The sequence below is a fragment of the Arachis stenosperma genome, chromosome 4 (genome assembly GCF_014773155.1).
Source record: "Arachis stenosperma cultivar V10309 chromosome 4, arast.V10309.gnm1.PFL2, whole genome shotgun sequence".
In the NCBI taxonomy this organism is placed as follows: domain Eukaryota; kingdom Viridiplantae; phylum Streptophyta; class Magnoliopsida; order Fabales; family Fabaceae; genus Arachis; species Arachis stenosperma.
In genome coordinates this window covers 92,235,760-92,251,240 of record NC_080380.1, presented here as the reverse complement: position 1 = coordinate 92,251,240, position 15,481 = coordinate 92,235,760, and positions in this window count along the sequence as shown.

Below are 15,481 nucleotides of genomic sequence, written 5' to 3'. Positions count from 1 at the left end.
CCAAAATGGCGTTCAGAGTATCAATCTCAAGAACTCCTTTCTTCTGACTTGTTCCATTGTTCACAGGATTTCTCTCAGAAGTGTACATGAATTGGTTATTTGCAACCATTTCAATGAGCTCTTGAGCTTCTGTAGGCGTCTTCTTCAGATGAAGAGATCCTCCAGCAGAGCTATCCAAGGACATCTTAGATAGTTCAGAGAGACCATCATAGAAAATACCTATGATGCTCCATTCAGAAAGCATTTCAGAACGACATTTTCTGATCAATTGTTTGTATCTTTCCCAAGCTTCATAGAGGGATTCTCCATCCTTCTGTCTGAAGGTTTGGACTTCCACTCTAAGCTTACTCCATCTTTGTGGTGGAAAGAACTTTGCCAAGAAGGCATTGACTAGCTTTTCCCAAGAGTCCAGGCTTTCTTTAGGTTGAGAGTCCAACCATATTCTAGCTCTGTCTCTTACAGCAAAAGGGAATAGCATCAGTCTATAGACCTCAGGGTCTACCCCATTAGTCTTGACTGTGTCACAGATTTGCAAGAATTCAGCTAAGAACTGATGAGGATCTTCCATTGGAAGTCCATGGAACTTGCAATTCTGTTGCATTAGAGAAACTAATTGAGGTTTAAGCTCAAGTTGTTTGCTCCAATGGCAGGGATAGAGATGCTTCTCCCATAGAAGTCGGGAGTAGGTGCAGTAAAGTCACCCAGCACCTTCCTTGCATTGTTTGCATTATTGTTGTTTTCGGCTGCCATGTCTTCTTCTTCTTTGAAGAATTCGGTCAGGTCCTCTAAAGAGAGTTGTGCTTTGGCTTCTCTTAGCTTTCTCTTCAAGGTCCTTTCGGGTTCAGGGTCAGCTTCAACAAGAATGCCTTTGTCTCTGCTCCTGCTCATATGAAAGAGAAGAGAACAAGAAAATGTGGAATCTTCTATGTCACAGTATAGAGATTCCTTGAGGTGTCAGAGGAAAAGAGAAATAGAAAGAAGAAGAAGAAGAATTCGAACTTTAATTAGATAAGGTTCGAATTGTGCATTGAGAAGGAGTGGTACTCCATAAATAGAAGGATGTGAGAGGGAGGGAAGTATTTTTTTTTCGAAAATTAATTAAAATATTTTGAAAACATTTTTGAAAACCACTAATTGATTTTCGAAATTAAAAGTAAGAAAGAAATCAAGTGATTTTTGAAAAAGATTTTGAAATTAGAACTTAAAAAGATTTGATTGAAAACTATTTTGAAAAAGATGTGATTAAAAAGATATGATTGAAAAGATATGATTTGAAAACAATTTTTAAAAGGATATGATTTGAAAACAATTTTAAAAGATATGATTTTAAAATTAATGACTTGCCTAACAAGAAAAAGATATGATTCAAACATTAAACCTTTCTCAACAGAAAAGGTAACAAATTTGAGATGTTCAATCAAATCATTAATTGTTATTAAGTATCTTGGAAAAAGGAAAGAAATTGATTTTGAAAACATTTGATTGAAAAGATATGATTTGAAAAAGATTTGATTTTGAAAAACTTTGAAAACTTGAAAAAAAATTGATTTGAAAACAAAATCTTCCCCCTAGCACCATCCTGGCGTTAAACGCCCAGAATGGTATCCATTCTAGCGTTTAACGCCCAAAATGCACCCTTTTTGGGCGTTAAACGCCCAACCAGGTACCCTGGCTGGCGTTTAAACGCCAGTCTGTCTTCTTAACTGGGCATTTTCGAATGCTCAGCTTTTTCTGTGTAATTCCTCTGCAGTATGTTCTGAATCTTCAATTCTTTGTATTATTGACTTGAAAAGACACAAATTAAAAATATTTTTGGATTTTTTTTAATAATCAAAATGCAACAAGAATCAAATAACAATGCATGCAAGACACCAAACTTAGCAGTTTGTATACTACTGACACTATATGAGACACATAAACACTCAAGTCAAAAGAATTCAAAGATCAGAGTAAGAAATCATCAAGAATTACTTGAAGATCCTTAAGACACATGAATGAATGTATGCAATTGACACCAAACTTAAGATGAAACACTAGACTCAAGCAAGAAATATCAAATATTTTTGGTTTTTATGATTTTGTAAAAATTTTTTGTGATTTTCGAAAATTAAGTGGAAAAAGATATCAAAATTCTTAATGAGAATTCCAGGAATCAGTGCAATGCTAGTCTAAGACTCCGGTCCAGGAATTAGACATGGCTTCACAGCCAGCCAAGCTTTCAAAGAAAGCTTCGGTCCAAAACACTAGACATGGCCAAAGGCCAGCCAAGCCTTAACAGATCACTGCTCCAAAAGCAAGATTGATAAAAAATCAACAAGCTTCTGTGATGATAAGTTGAAACCTCGGTCCAATGAGATTAGACATGGCTTCTCAGCCAGCCAGATTTCAACAAATCATCATGAAACTCTAGAATTCATCTTCAAGAATTTCGAAAAAATAAATACCTAATCTAAGCAACAAGATGAACCGTCAGTTGTCCATACACGAACAATCCCCGGCAACGGCGCCAAAAACTTGGTGCACGAAATTGTGATCACTACTTTGTCCATATTCAAATAATCCCCGGTAATGGCTCCAGAGACTTGGTGCTCAATACCATGGCAAAAACACAACTTCGCACAACTAACCAGCAAGTGCACTGGGTCGTCCAAGTAATAAACCTTACGTGAGTAAGGGTCGATCCCACGGAGATTGTTGCTATGAAGCAAGCTATGGTCACCTTGTAAATCTCAGTCAGGCAGACTCAAATGGGTATAGTAGTAAACGAATAAAGCAATAAGATAAAGATAGAGATACTTATGCATATCATTGGTGAGAGCTTCAGATAAGCGTATGAAGATGCCTTCCCTTCCGTCTCTCTGCTTTCTTACTGTCTTCATCCAATCCTTCTTACTCCTTTCCATGGCAAGCTTGTGTAGGGTTTCACCGTTGTCAGTGGCTACCTCCCATCCTCTCATTGGAAATACGTCCCTGATGCTCTGTCACAGCATAGGCTATCCATCTGTCGGTTCTCAATCAGGCCGGAATAGAATCCAGTGATTCTTTTGCGTCTGTCACTAACGCCCCGCCCTCAGGAGTTTGAAGCACGTCACAGTCATTCAATCATTGAATCCTACTCAGAATACCACAGACAAGGTTAGACCTTCCGGATTCTCTTGAATGCCGCCATCAGTTCTTGCCTATACCACGAAGACTCCGATTAAAGAATCCAAGAGATATTCACTAAGCCTCGTATGCTTGTAGAACAAGAGTGGTTGTCAGTCACTTTGTTCATGAGTGAGAATGGTGATGATTCGTGACAATCATCACCTTCATCAAGTTGAAGAACAAGTGATATCTTGGACAATGAACAAGCGGAATTGAATAGAAGAACAATAGTAATTGCATTAATACTCGAGGTACAGCAGAGCTCCACACCTTAATCTATGGTGTGTAGAAACTCCACCGTTGAAAATACATAAGAACAATAGTGATCATTGGTTTTGGCCCCAGAGAGGGAACCAGAAGAACCAAGATGAAAATACCATAGCAAAAGGTCCTACTTATAGAGTACTAGTAGCTTAAGAATTACAAAGATGAGTAAATGACATAAAAATTTACTTCCGGGCCCACTTGGTGTGTGCTTGGGCTGAGCATTGAAGCATTTTCGTGTAGAGACTCTTCTTGGAGTTAAACGCCAGCTTTTATGCCAGTTTGGGCGTTTAACTCCCATTTTGGTGCCAGTTCCGGCGTTTAACGCTGGGAAATCTGAAGGTGACTTTGAACGCCGGTTTGGGCCATCAAATCTTGGGCAAACTATGGACTATTATATATTTCTGGAAAGCCCAGGATGTCTACTTTCCAACGCCGTTGAGAGCGCGCCAATTGGGCTTCTGTAGCTCCAGAAAATCCACTTCGAGTGCAGGGAGGTCAGAATCCAACAGCATCTGCAGTCCTTTTCAGTCTCTGAATCAGATTTTTGCTCAGGTCCCTCAATTTCAGCCAGAAAATACCTGAAATCACAGAAAAACACACAAACTCATAGTAAAGTCCAGAAAAGTGAATTTTAACTAAAAACTAATAAAAATATAATAAAACTAACTAAAAGATACTAAAAACATACTAAAAACAATGCCAAAAAGCGTATAAATTATCCGCTCATCACTTATACGTTGGATACTGCTACTACAAGAATTTGATTTAGAAATTAAGGATAGGAGTGGTAACTAGAATCTAGTGGCAGACCACTTGAGTCATCTTGAGCACATTAAGGATGCCTCTACTCCTATAAATGATAATTTCCCATTTGACAACTTACAAGCAGTATCTGAAGTAGTCCCTTGGTATGCGCCTGTAGCTAATTATCTAGTTAGCCACACTTTTCCTCTAAACTTTACTAAGCATCAAAGAGACAAGCTGAAAAGCGAGTCCAAATATTATATATGGGATGATTTGTATTTATAGAGGTGTGGTGCTGACCAGGTAATTAGACGGTGTATTCCTCAATCAGAATTCCAGTCCATTTTAGAGGCCTACCACTCATCTGAGAGTGGAAGACATTTTGGCCCTCAAAGAACAGCTAGAAAAATTATAGACTGTGGATTCTGGTAGCCTACTCTTATTAAAGACGCTGCTGAATTTTATAAATCTTGTTTCCTATGCCAAAGGTTTAGTATATATCCAATAGGGATGAGATGCCTCAACAGATTATGCTTTTCTGTGAAATTTTTGATGTTTGGGGCATTGACTTCATGGGTCCATTTCCAAATTCTAATGGTTACTTTTATATATTGTTAGTTGTAGATTACGTCTCTAAATGGGTGGAAGCAATTCCTACCTGCACTGATGATGCTAATACTGTCGTTTCCTTTGTTAGAACCCATATCATTTGTCGCTTTGGATCACCACGAGCAATCGTGAGTGATCAAGGCACCCATTTTTGTAACAAGAGACTAACAGGATTATTGAAAAAGCATGGGATAATTGATAAGGTGGCAATAGCCTACCATCCCCAGACTAATGGGCAAGCCGAGGTGTCTAACAGAGAGATAAAGCATATATTGCAGAAGATAGTCAAACCTCATAGAAGAGACTGGAGCACTAGACTACATGATGCACGCTGGGCATACAAAACGTCATACAAGACACCTATTGGGATGAGTCCCTTCCACTTAGTTTATGGAAAATCCTGTCACCTCCCAGTTGAGGTAGAGCATAAAGCATTTTGAGCAGTGAAGGAGTGCAACATGGGATTTGAGAAGGCCAGAGCAGAAAGAAAGTTGCAACTGCAGGAATTAGAAAGCCTTCGCCTAGAAGCTTATGAGAACTTCAAACTTTACAAAGAAAAGATGAAAGCTGTGCATGATAAGCACATCAAGAGGAGAGATTTCCAACCTGGGGACTTAGTCCTCCTTTACAACTCCAGATTGAGGCTCATGCCAGGCAAGTTGAGATCAAGATGGGACGGTCCTTATAGAGTAGAGAAGGCTGAGCCATATGGAGTTTTCCACCTAAGTCATCCTTCAAGCTCTGAATTCATCAAAGTCAATGGACATCGCTTGAAGCTATATCATGGTGAGAAGAAGAAGAAAAAGAAGGAACTAGAGATCTTCCTCTTGGAAGATCCACCCACAGCACAAGACTGAGCTAGTGGAGCGTCCAACTTAAGGACGTTAAAGCAAAGTGCTAGGTAGGAGACAACCCACCATGGTATGATCGTTCCTTTCTCCTTTCTTAGTTTTCTTTTTCAATAACTCTTCTTCGTATTAGTGCATATAGCTTGCATTTGCATATTGCAAAAAAAAAAAGGGGGGGAAAGAGGCACGCGACGCGGACATATGTGCCCTAGGAAGAAAAGCGAATTTTACAGAGAGTCATGCGAAAGCGCGGCTGGAGGCGTGCCTTTGGCACAAATTAATCTACGCGACCGCGTGCCCGACGTGTTCGCGTGTTGTGGGAAAAATGTCTCCCACGCGTCCGCATCAACCACGTGAACGCGTTCCCTGAAAATCAACGTAAGAAAAGGTGTATGGCAGAATGTTAGGCTGGAACGGGGCTGGAATGGTGCCAGACGCACAAGGCCTACCACGCGAATGCGTGCACCACACGTCCACATCATTTTTCAAAGTATGGCCATTCACGTGATCGCGTCCACCACGCGAACGCGTCACCCTGAAATTTGGCAACAATGAGTTTCGAACAGAGAGTTGTGCGAACGCGAGGCTGCTCTCGCGCGACTAGCACAAATCATGTCACGCGTCCGCGTGACCGACGCGACCGCGTCACTTCATATAAGCGCTATTTGTGCTCCCTCTTCTTATTTCTTCCTTTTTCCTTCTTCCTTCTTTCTCACTTTCTACTTCATCTTTCTCACCACCATCATCAAGGTCTTTTCTTTTCTTCTTCCCTCTTTACTTTTCTATTCTTATTCTTCTTTTTATGTTTTCTTCTTCTTTTTCTTTTTATTTTCATTATCTAGGCTTTCCTTTTCTTTCTTTTTCTCTTAATTGGTGTTGGATATTTATTTGGGTCATTATTCTCTATATTTTACTTGTGGATTATTGGGAATTGTTTGACAATTATATATTATTTTTATAGGATTGCGTGCATGTTCAATCTAATACTTTCTATACCTCATTTACCATGCATGCTACGTGTTTGTGAAAAGGCCCGTATGGCATTGTGCACTATTTTCATATTTCTTTTATTCTACTACTCTAAATGCTTGCTTTTTACAAAACCCTTTTTATATTTTATTAATTAAATATAATTGTTATTACAAATATATTGTTACTTTGAAAGACTTGGTAATCTAACTTGGACATTGAATGCTTGATCTATGCTACTCATGCCTTTGCCGGCATGCCAATAAATACCTTGCATTTAACTGTCATCACATGCACTTGCTATATTTCCATTGATGACTTTTCACATGTAGTCATGACCATGTGTTAACGTCATTCTTCTTTATTGTGCATTAATTACCACCTTTCCCATTCTCTTTCTTGCTATAACCCTTGAAGTTTTAACGTCCTTACTCTTTCCCTTTCAGGATGGCCACCAAGAAAGGAAAGGAGAAAGCTACTCCCAACCCACCAGCAAGGAAAGGAACAAAAAGAGCATTAGTGGCAGAGCCATCGTCAACTGCAGTTAAGCCCTCAACAAAAAGAATTAAGAGGATTATAAAGGTCGATGAAAAAGAGAAAGCCTTCCCAGCAAAGGACACTGCGCGATTTTCCAACCGCTATTGTGAGCAGATGTTCCCCATCCTGGCAGCAAGGAATTACAACAATGAACACCTTCTTATCCTCCTGGCCATATTACAACAATGAACACCTTCTTATCCTCATGCGGACACCAAAGCCATGCTTCCACGGGATGATCAGTACGTCCCTAACGGGAAATATCTCAGGCCACCAACAGCCACTACCAGCCAGTCCGCAGAACAAGCTGCAGACATTCCTCCTTCCACACCACAAGCACTTTCAACAAGTCAGTTGCTCCATCAAATAATGGAGAGGTTGGACCGGTGGTAAACCCATATTTTGTGATATATTTTGTGCTTAGTTTGAGTGATTTATTCAATCCTTCACCCACTTATTCATATTAATTACATGGTTTTACTTTCCCTTCCTTATTATGTGATGTATGTGAAAAACATGTTTCCTATGCTTTAAAATTAATTATTTTAATTACCTTATTTCCATTCAATGCCATGATTAGTGTGTTGAGTAGTTTCAGATCTTCTAAGGCAGGAATGACTTAAAGGATGGAAAAGGAAATATACAAAAATGGAAGGAAAGCGTAAAACGGAGTTTTGGAGAAACTGGCATCCACGCGATCGCATGGACGACGTGACCGTGTGCCAAGAGCGAAGAAGCAGCGACGCGGCCGCATGACTGACGCGACCGCGCACCTAAAGAAGAACACCTATGACGCGGCCGCATGACTGACGTGACCGCGCGATAAGGAAAACTCCAATTGACGCGACCGCGTGACCCACGCGGACGCGTGACAGAGGCCACGCACCAGAAATTGCAGAAAATGCTCATAGCGAATTCTGAAGCCCTTTTTGGCCCAAATCCAAGTCTAGAAGGCGTAGACCAGAGGTTATGAAGTGTGGGAATGCATCCATTCAAAAGGAGTCTCCAATTTTTAGTCACTTGCGATGATTTAGTTTTGATAGAGAGAGGCTCTCTCCTCTCTCTTAGGATTTAGGATTAGGATTTTTAGAAATTAGGAATTTATCTCATCTTCTTATCAGGTTCAATATTCCTTTTTCATTACTTGCTTTTCAAATCAGTTTATGAATTCTTCTATGTTACAGATTACTCTTTCGAATTAATGTTATTTGAGGTATTCCAGTTAATATTGCTTTCTTTTATTTATTTTATTGATTATTCCCAATCTGAAGACATTTTTATTCTAGTAGATTTAATTCTTTTTCCTTTTGGTCTTGGTTAAGAAATCAGTAACTCAGGAGTTATCTTAGCTCAACATAATTGATAACTGTTATCTTTGCTAATTGAACTTCCCAACCTTTTCTTAGGAAATAAATAGGATTCGAAGGTCAAACTAATTAGTCCCTTGACTTTCCTTTGCTTAAGCAAAGGATAACTAAGTGGGATTAAGATTCAATTTTCATTATTATTGATAAGAATAACTAAGTCTGGACTTCCAATTTCTTGTACCTTGCCAAAGGGTTTGCTTTATAGTATTTATTTATTTTAATTGCCATTTAAATTATTTGCCATATTAATTCTTCATTCTCAACCCCAATTTACAATCTCCATAACCAATAATAAGAACATACTTCCCTGCAGTTCCTTGAGAAGACGACCCGAGGTTTAAATACTCGGTTATCAATTTTAAAGGGGTTTGTTACTTGTGACAACCAAAATGTTTGCACGAAGGGATTTCTGTTGGTTTAGAATCTATATCTATAACGCGACTATTCTTATAAAATTCTTTACTAGCAAAAATCCTAACGTCAACCGGCAAGACCAGAAAGTGAATCTTCGAGAGCGCCGCAACCAGCGCCGATTCAAATACCTCAAGGAGCTACTTACAGGCAACCACGGAACTGACATAGACCTAGACACTCCGGACTCCACTTCCTTTACCAGCACAGGGAGCTATGACAGTTCCGATTGTGGAGATACTGCTACCAGCCACCTTTGTTCCTGACAGATGGCACCGAAGACGGTGCAAAGCCTTAAGTGTGGGGAGGTCGGTCAGTACCTGACATCCGAAGGTAGTTTCTCGTCCTTAACACCAATAAAATAGAATATTTAGTTAGTTTTTCTTTTTTTAGAATAGGATAGATTGCATAGTAATAGGTTAATTGCATGCATGTTCTACTTGATTGAAAAGATAATAAGTTTCTTCTAAGACCTAAATTTTTTTGTTTTTTTTTCACTAATTTAAATCAAAACCTTTATGTTAAATTTTTTTGAAGTTGTAATTGGAACATGGTTTTCAAGCTAAAGAACACACAACCTGTGAGACTTTGAGCCTAAATACATGGTTACAATATTTAACCATAAATATTTTATTCTTGTGTGTTTATTTCTCTATGATTGTAATTTAAATTTTGGTTTATCCTATATGTCCAATGTTAATGTGTTATATGCATGCATATGATTGAGGCCATTATTTGTTTAGCTCACTTATCCCATATAAGCCTACCCTTTAAATTACCCTTGTTAGCCACTTTGAGTCGTTTTAATCCCATTTGTTCTATATTTTACCACATTACTAGTCTTAAGCAGAAAAATAATTAAATATCCCAATTGAATCTTTGGTTAGCTTAAGATAGAAAGTGTGTGTTAATTGAGTATGGGAAGATTATGGGAACAAGGGTTAATAAAGGAATGTGTCATGATAAAATAATGGGAATTTGGGTACCTACTCATGTGAAACTATAAGAGAAAATTAAAAATCTATGTGCATTGATAAGCTGTGTTTATTTTCACATTCAAAAAAAAAATAATTTAGTAAATAAGGGGACAAAATTACCCCCAATGCTAAGTTAAAGTTCAACAATCAATGCACATGTGATGAAATTAAAATAAAGGTTGATGCATGAGTATGGAATGTGAAAAGGAAATTTTGGGTAGCTAGGTATGAAATTTGAAGTTATATAGAATATACATATATGATTAGGTGAAAGCTTGGGTTAATTAAAGATTCAATTTATAAGCTCACTTAGCCATATACCCTTACCCTTACCTTAGCCCCATTACAACCTTGAAAAGACCTCACGATGTTTGCATTGGTACATTAAATGTTGTTGATTGGTTAGGTAAAGAACAAAAATTAGAAAGCATGATTAGAAAAGAATAGAGTGATTACCCTATACACTAGAGAGATTAGAGTACACACACACCATCAGTGAGGGTTCAGTGCTTGACTCTATGTCCCCTGCTTTCACGAGCTATCTTCTTACAAATTTACTTGCTTTTACTGTATGATTTGAATTAGTGGGATCTGCTCTATGTTTTGTCTTAGAGAACTTATTTATTTTTAATCAGATAGACAAATTCATATATTTGCATTCATATATATAGGTTGCATTGCATTGCATGAGTCTTACATGTCCCTATTCATTCATATTTATCTCCTTCAACTAAGCATGAGGACATGCTAATGTTTAAGTGTGGGGAGGTTGATAAACCATTATATTATGATTTATCTTGTGTTTAATTGTGTGATTTTATCAAGTCTTCACCCACTTATTCATATGATTTGCATGTATTTACAAGTCCTTCCCAACATTGTTCTATGATTGAAAACTTGCTTCCTAAAGATCTTTTAATTGTATATTTTTATTCTCCTTTATACCATTCGATACCGTGATCTGTGTGTTAAGTGTTTCAGGCTTCATAGGGCAGGAATGGCTTAGAGAATGGAGAGGAAGCTTGCAAAAATAGAAGGAACACAAGAAATTGAGGAGATGACCAGCGAGAAGTGACGCGGGTGCATGGCTCACGCGACCGCACGAAATGGAGGAAATCGCAGTGACGCGCTCGCGTGCCTGACGCGAACGCGTGGATTGGAAGCTGCACGAGTGACGTGAATGCGTGGACGACGCACACGCGTGGCACGGAAAAACACTGGATGACGCGAACGCGTGGACGACGTGGTCGCGTGACATGCGCAATCTGCAGAATTTACAAAAATCGCTGGCATGGATTCTGGGCCACGTTTTAACCCAGCTTTCGGCCCAGAAATGCAGATTAGAGCCAGGGAATATGTAGAGACAAGAGAGAATTCTCATTCTGCATAGTTTTTAGATCTGATTTTACTCCTCCTCTAGGTTTTCTCTCTACACATTCATAGTTCTTAGGATTTTGTTTTTATTGCTTTTTGGATTGGGATATTGAGAAGAGTTGTTACCTCCGCAAGACTTCATCACTTTAGTTTGTTTCTCTATTTTCACTTACTCTTTCATATCCTTATCATGTCTTTCTTTATTCCCCTTTTTTATTTTGTGAAGTTTACATTCATAATAATGGAGTAGTTCTCTAACTTGATTGGGAGTTGATTGAAAGGAGAACCTTGAGTTGGAATGCTCAAGAGTAAAATTGTAATTGGGTTTATTGTTGGATGCCTCTTTAGTCACTGACACTAATCCTTCCCAAGGGAGAGGATTAGAACTTGTGAATAGAAGTAGACTTCCAACTTACTTGACTTTCCTCTACCTAGTACAGGATAACTAAGTAGAAATAACCTTCAATTATCAATTGATCTTGGGAGAACTCCAACAAGGATAGAACTTCCGATTAATCTACTCCCGGTCAAGATTTTTATTTAAATTACATAAATTCTCTGATTTAATTTCTTGTTTATCAAACTCAAAACCACTTTGGAAAATCTCTTATTACAAAAATAGCACATCTTTCTGCATTTTATTTCCTGGGATTTATACTCTCAGTATTTTAATTCTAATTTTGTGACAACCCTTCTAAATTGATAAGCGGATTTTTGCTGGTTAAGAACTGTACTTGCAATGTATCTCTCACATTAATTTCTTAATCTGCCAATTTCTGCCATGTCATATAATTTCTTAAAATTCGAGGGGGGCCGAGGCCACTACTCGCTCCCCTCTAGGTCCGTCCCTGACCATATATATCATAAATAAGATAAGAAAAAAATTGTCTCAACTCTTACGTTAATAATCTATACTCCTAAAATGTAACTAACAAATAAGTTTTATTTTTTTATTATATGTATTTTTAATTGATTGTAATGCATACAAATTACAAATTCACATAATTTCATTTTTCATAGAAGTTGAAAATATAAAATTAGCTGATATTAGTACTTTTTTGTTTAACAAATTTTAATTACAGTTAAAAATTAAAGACAAAAACTAGAAAAAATAGCTCTAGAAAATACAAAAAAATTAAAACTAATGCTAAAATTTTTTATTAGTATACCTAAAATAAAACATCAAAATAAACCTTGAATAAAAATAAGAGTACATAAATTTTGAATTCCCTCTTATAAAAAGGTTTATAAGAGGAGTGTTTTACGTACATAAAATTTTTATAAGGTACTCTATGAATGAACTTATATGAATGACTATTATATGTAAAAATGAATCTTGTTATTTTGTGCCAAAAAGTAATTGGCATAAATTTTATCGTCGTATTATAACTGTCATTATGTGGCGTATTTTTGTTTTATATTAGTTTTATATTCTTCCTATACTGCACATTTCAGTATACATTTTAATGTTCTTAGTTGCACACGTATTTTAGCATACATCTTATGTTTTTAGAACGGTATTTGTTATATCATGCAGATAAAATACAGTAAGATACTTAACATTATTTTAGTGATGAAAAAGTTGTATCACATTAATTATTAAACTATATATTTGGTGTATAATAGATATGGACAAAACCTGGATTCTTAAGCCATGAGATAGCATAGAATATAGACGAGGACTTAATAAGTTCCTAGACTTTGCATTTGCGAATGCATCGTCGGATAACATGATAAAGTGTCCATGCCCTCAATGTGGGTTTCAATTTATGCAAACAAGAGAGAATGCGTACAACCACCTGTTGATAAAGTCCTTTCCCACTGGCTATACTTTGTGGTTGCCTCATGGTGAGAAACCAGCTGAGGAGAGCTCTACTTGCACACCGATAGCTGAGAAACCTACAACCGAGGTGAATCCATATCTTCAAATGGTGCACGAGGCATTTAACTTCACAATGCCTCCTGGAAGTGAGGAGACCACAACAGGGGATGCTGTAGAAGACGATGATCTAGAGTTGCTGTACTTGTACAATGGTCCAAGTCGTGAGGCACAAGATTTTGCCGATCTTCTTACGGATGGAGCAGAGGAATTATATCCCGGCTACTCGAAATACTCAAAGTTGTCTTTCCTAGTGAAGCTTTATCACATTAAGTGTATGTGTGGTATGAGTGACAAGGCTATGTCGATGATTTTGGACTTATAGCAGGATGCATTTGAGCAAGCCAAATTCCTGTCTACTTTGTATGAAGCCAAGAAAACTATCCGAAAGTTGGGGATTGAATACAAAAAGGTAGAAGCATGCCCGAATGATTGCATGTTGTATTGGGGTGATGATGAGGACACGACCAAATGCAAGCAGTGTGGGACTTCACAATGGAAGTAGAAGACGCGAAAGGGTTCCATTACGAAAGTCAAAATACCTATCATGAAAAACGGAAAGCCTCTCCCAGCGAAGACTCTCTATTACTTTCCTCTTATACCACGACTGCAACGGTTATTCATGTGTAGCAAAACTTCATCTGACATGTTATGGCATAAAGAGGCAGATAATAATGATGGGTTCTTGAGGCATCCAAGGGACATTGAAGTATGGAAAGACTTTGATGCAAAGTATCCTTTTTTTAACGATCCTCGCAGTGTTCATTTAGCTTTAGCAAGTGACGGATTTAATCCTTTCAGAAACATGAGTACCACGTATTCCATATGGCCTGTGATTCTTATTCCGTACAATCTTCCTCACTGGCTATGCATGAAACAGGCATCTTTTATGCTATCTATGATTATTTTCGGTCCTAAAATGCCGGGTAACGACATCAATGTTTATTTGGAGCCCTTGGTGGATGAGTTGAAGCAACTCTGTAAAGGTGTTGAAACTTATGATGCTAATAAAGGGACCATTTTTAAGATGCGTGCGATGCTAATGTGGATTATTAGCGATTTTCCAAGGTTGGGAAATTTATCTGGGTGGAACACGTACAGTGGGTTAGCATGTCCCACGTGTAATGTGGATGCTAAGGCTCAGCAACTAACATCAATCGAAAATGGTGTTACACGGGCCATCGCCGCTTCTTAAATCAGGGCTATAAATATAGAGTAGACCGGAGTAGATTTGAGGGATAAAGCTTGGGCATAAGGCCTGAATTGTGGCCGGACGAAGGTGGTAAATATCCTTCATCAATCTTTACAATGTCGAATCCACAGAAGGATGTATTCCTGAAGACTCTACAGAACGTGATCTTTCCATACGGTTACTTGAGCAATATTGCTCGTTGTGTTGACATCCGGCAGCGCAAGTTGTATGGGTTGAAGAGTCACGACTACCACATTCTAATGGAACAATTACTTCCAATTTTGGTGAAGAATGCATTGTAAAGTCCGGTATCGACTGTGATTGCGAATCTGTCCTTATTTTTCCAAGAATTATGTGGAAAAGCTGTAAATCTTATGCAGCTTGGTGCCCTTCAGAATCATGTTGTGCATACTCTGTGTCAGATGGAAATGATTTTTCCTCCATCCTTCTTCACTATCATGGTTCACCTTATGATGCATCTCGTTGATGAACTAAAACTTGGTGACCTGGTACATTATCGGTGGATGTATCCAATAGAAAGGTTAGCTTGCTACTAAACGTAGTTAAGACATTTTTTTTCAATTTTGTTATGTATATACTAAGCGTTATGTCGTATTTATGTAAAATGTACTTAGGACAATTGAAGTAATACGTGCGTAACAGGGCACAAGCAGAAGGCTCAATTGCGGAGGGCTATTTATCCGATGAGATTTTGACATTTTGTTCCAGATATTTGGATAATATTGAGACTAGAATCAACCGACCAGCACGAGTTGACGATTAACCTGTTGATATTACAAACAATACAAGAAGTACTATGTTCCCAAAAATTGGAAAAGCTTCAGGGGCTATTTCACATTTTGTACTGACCCCAATGGAAAGAGATCAAGCACATCGTCATGTGCTAGTCAATTGCGAGGCCATCGCTCCATTTATTGAGTAAGTATGCACATGTAATCATTAAGCACGATTATAACCCATTTCAAACACTCAGTCGTTGGACTAATTTCTTGTTATGTCGTAAAGTACATTTAGGGCAGAAACCAAGCAAAAATTACGGGATCAAACAAGGTCGCAATCTAAGATAGACCGTGTTGTGCATGTAGAATTTCCTTACTGGTTCAAGCATGAGGTTCGTAGAAATTTAACCTGACCAACTT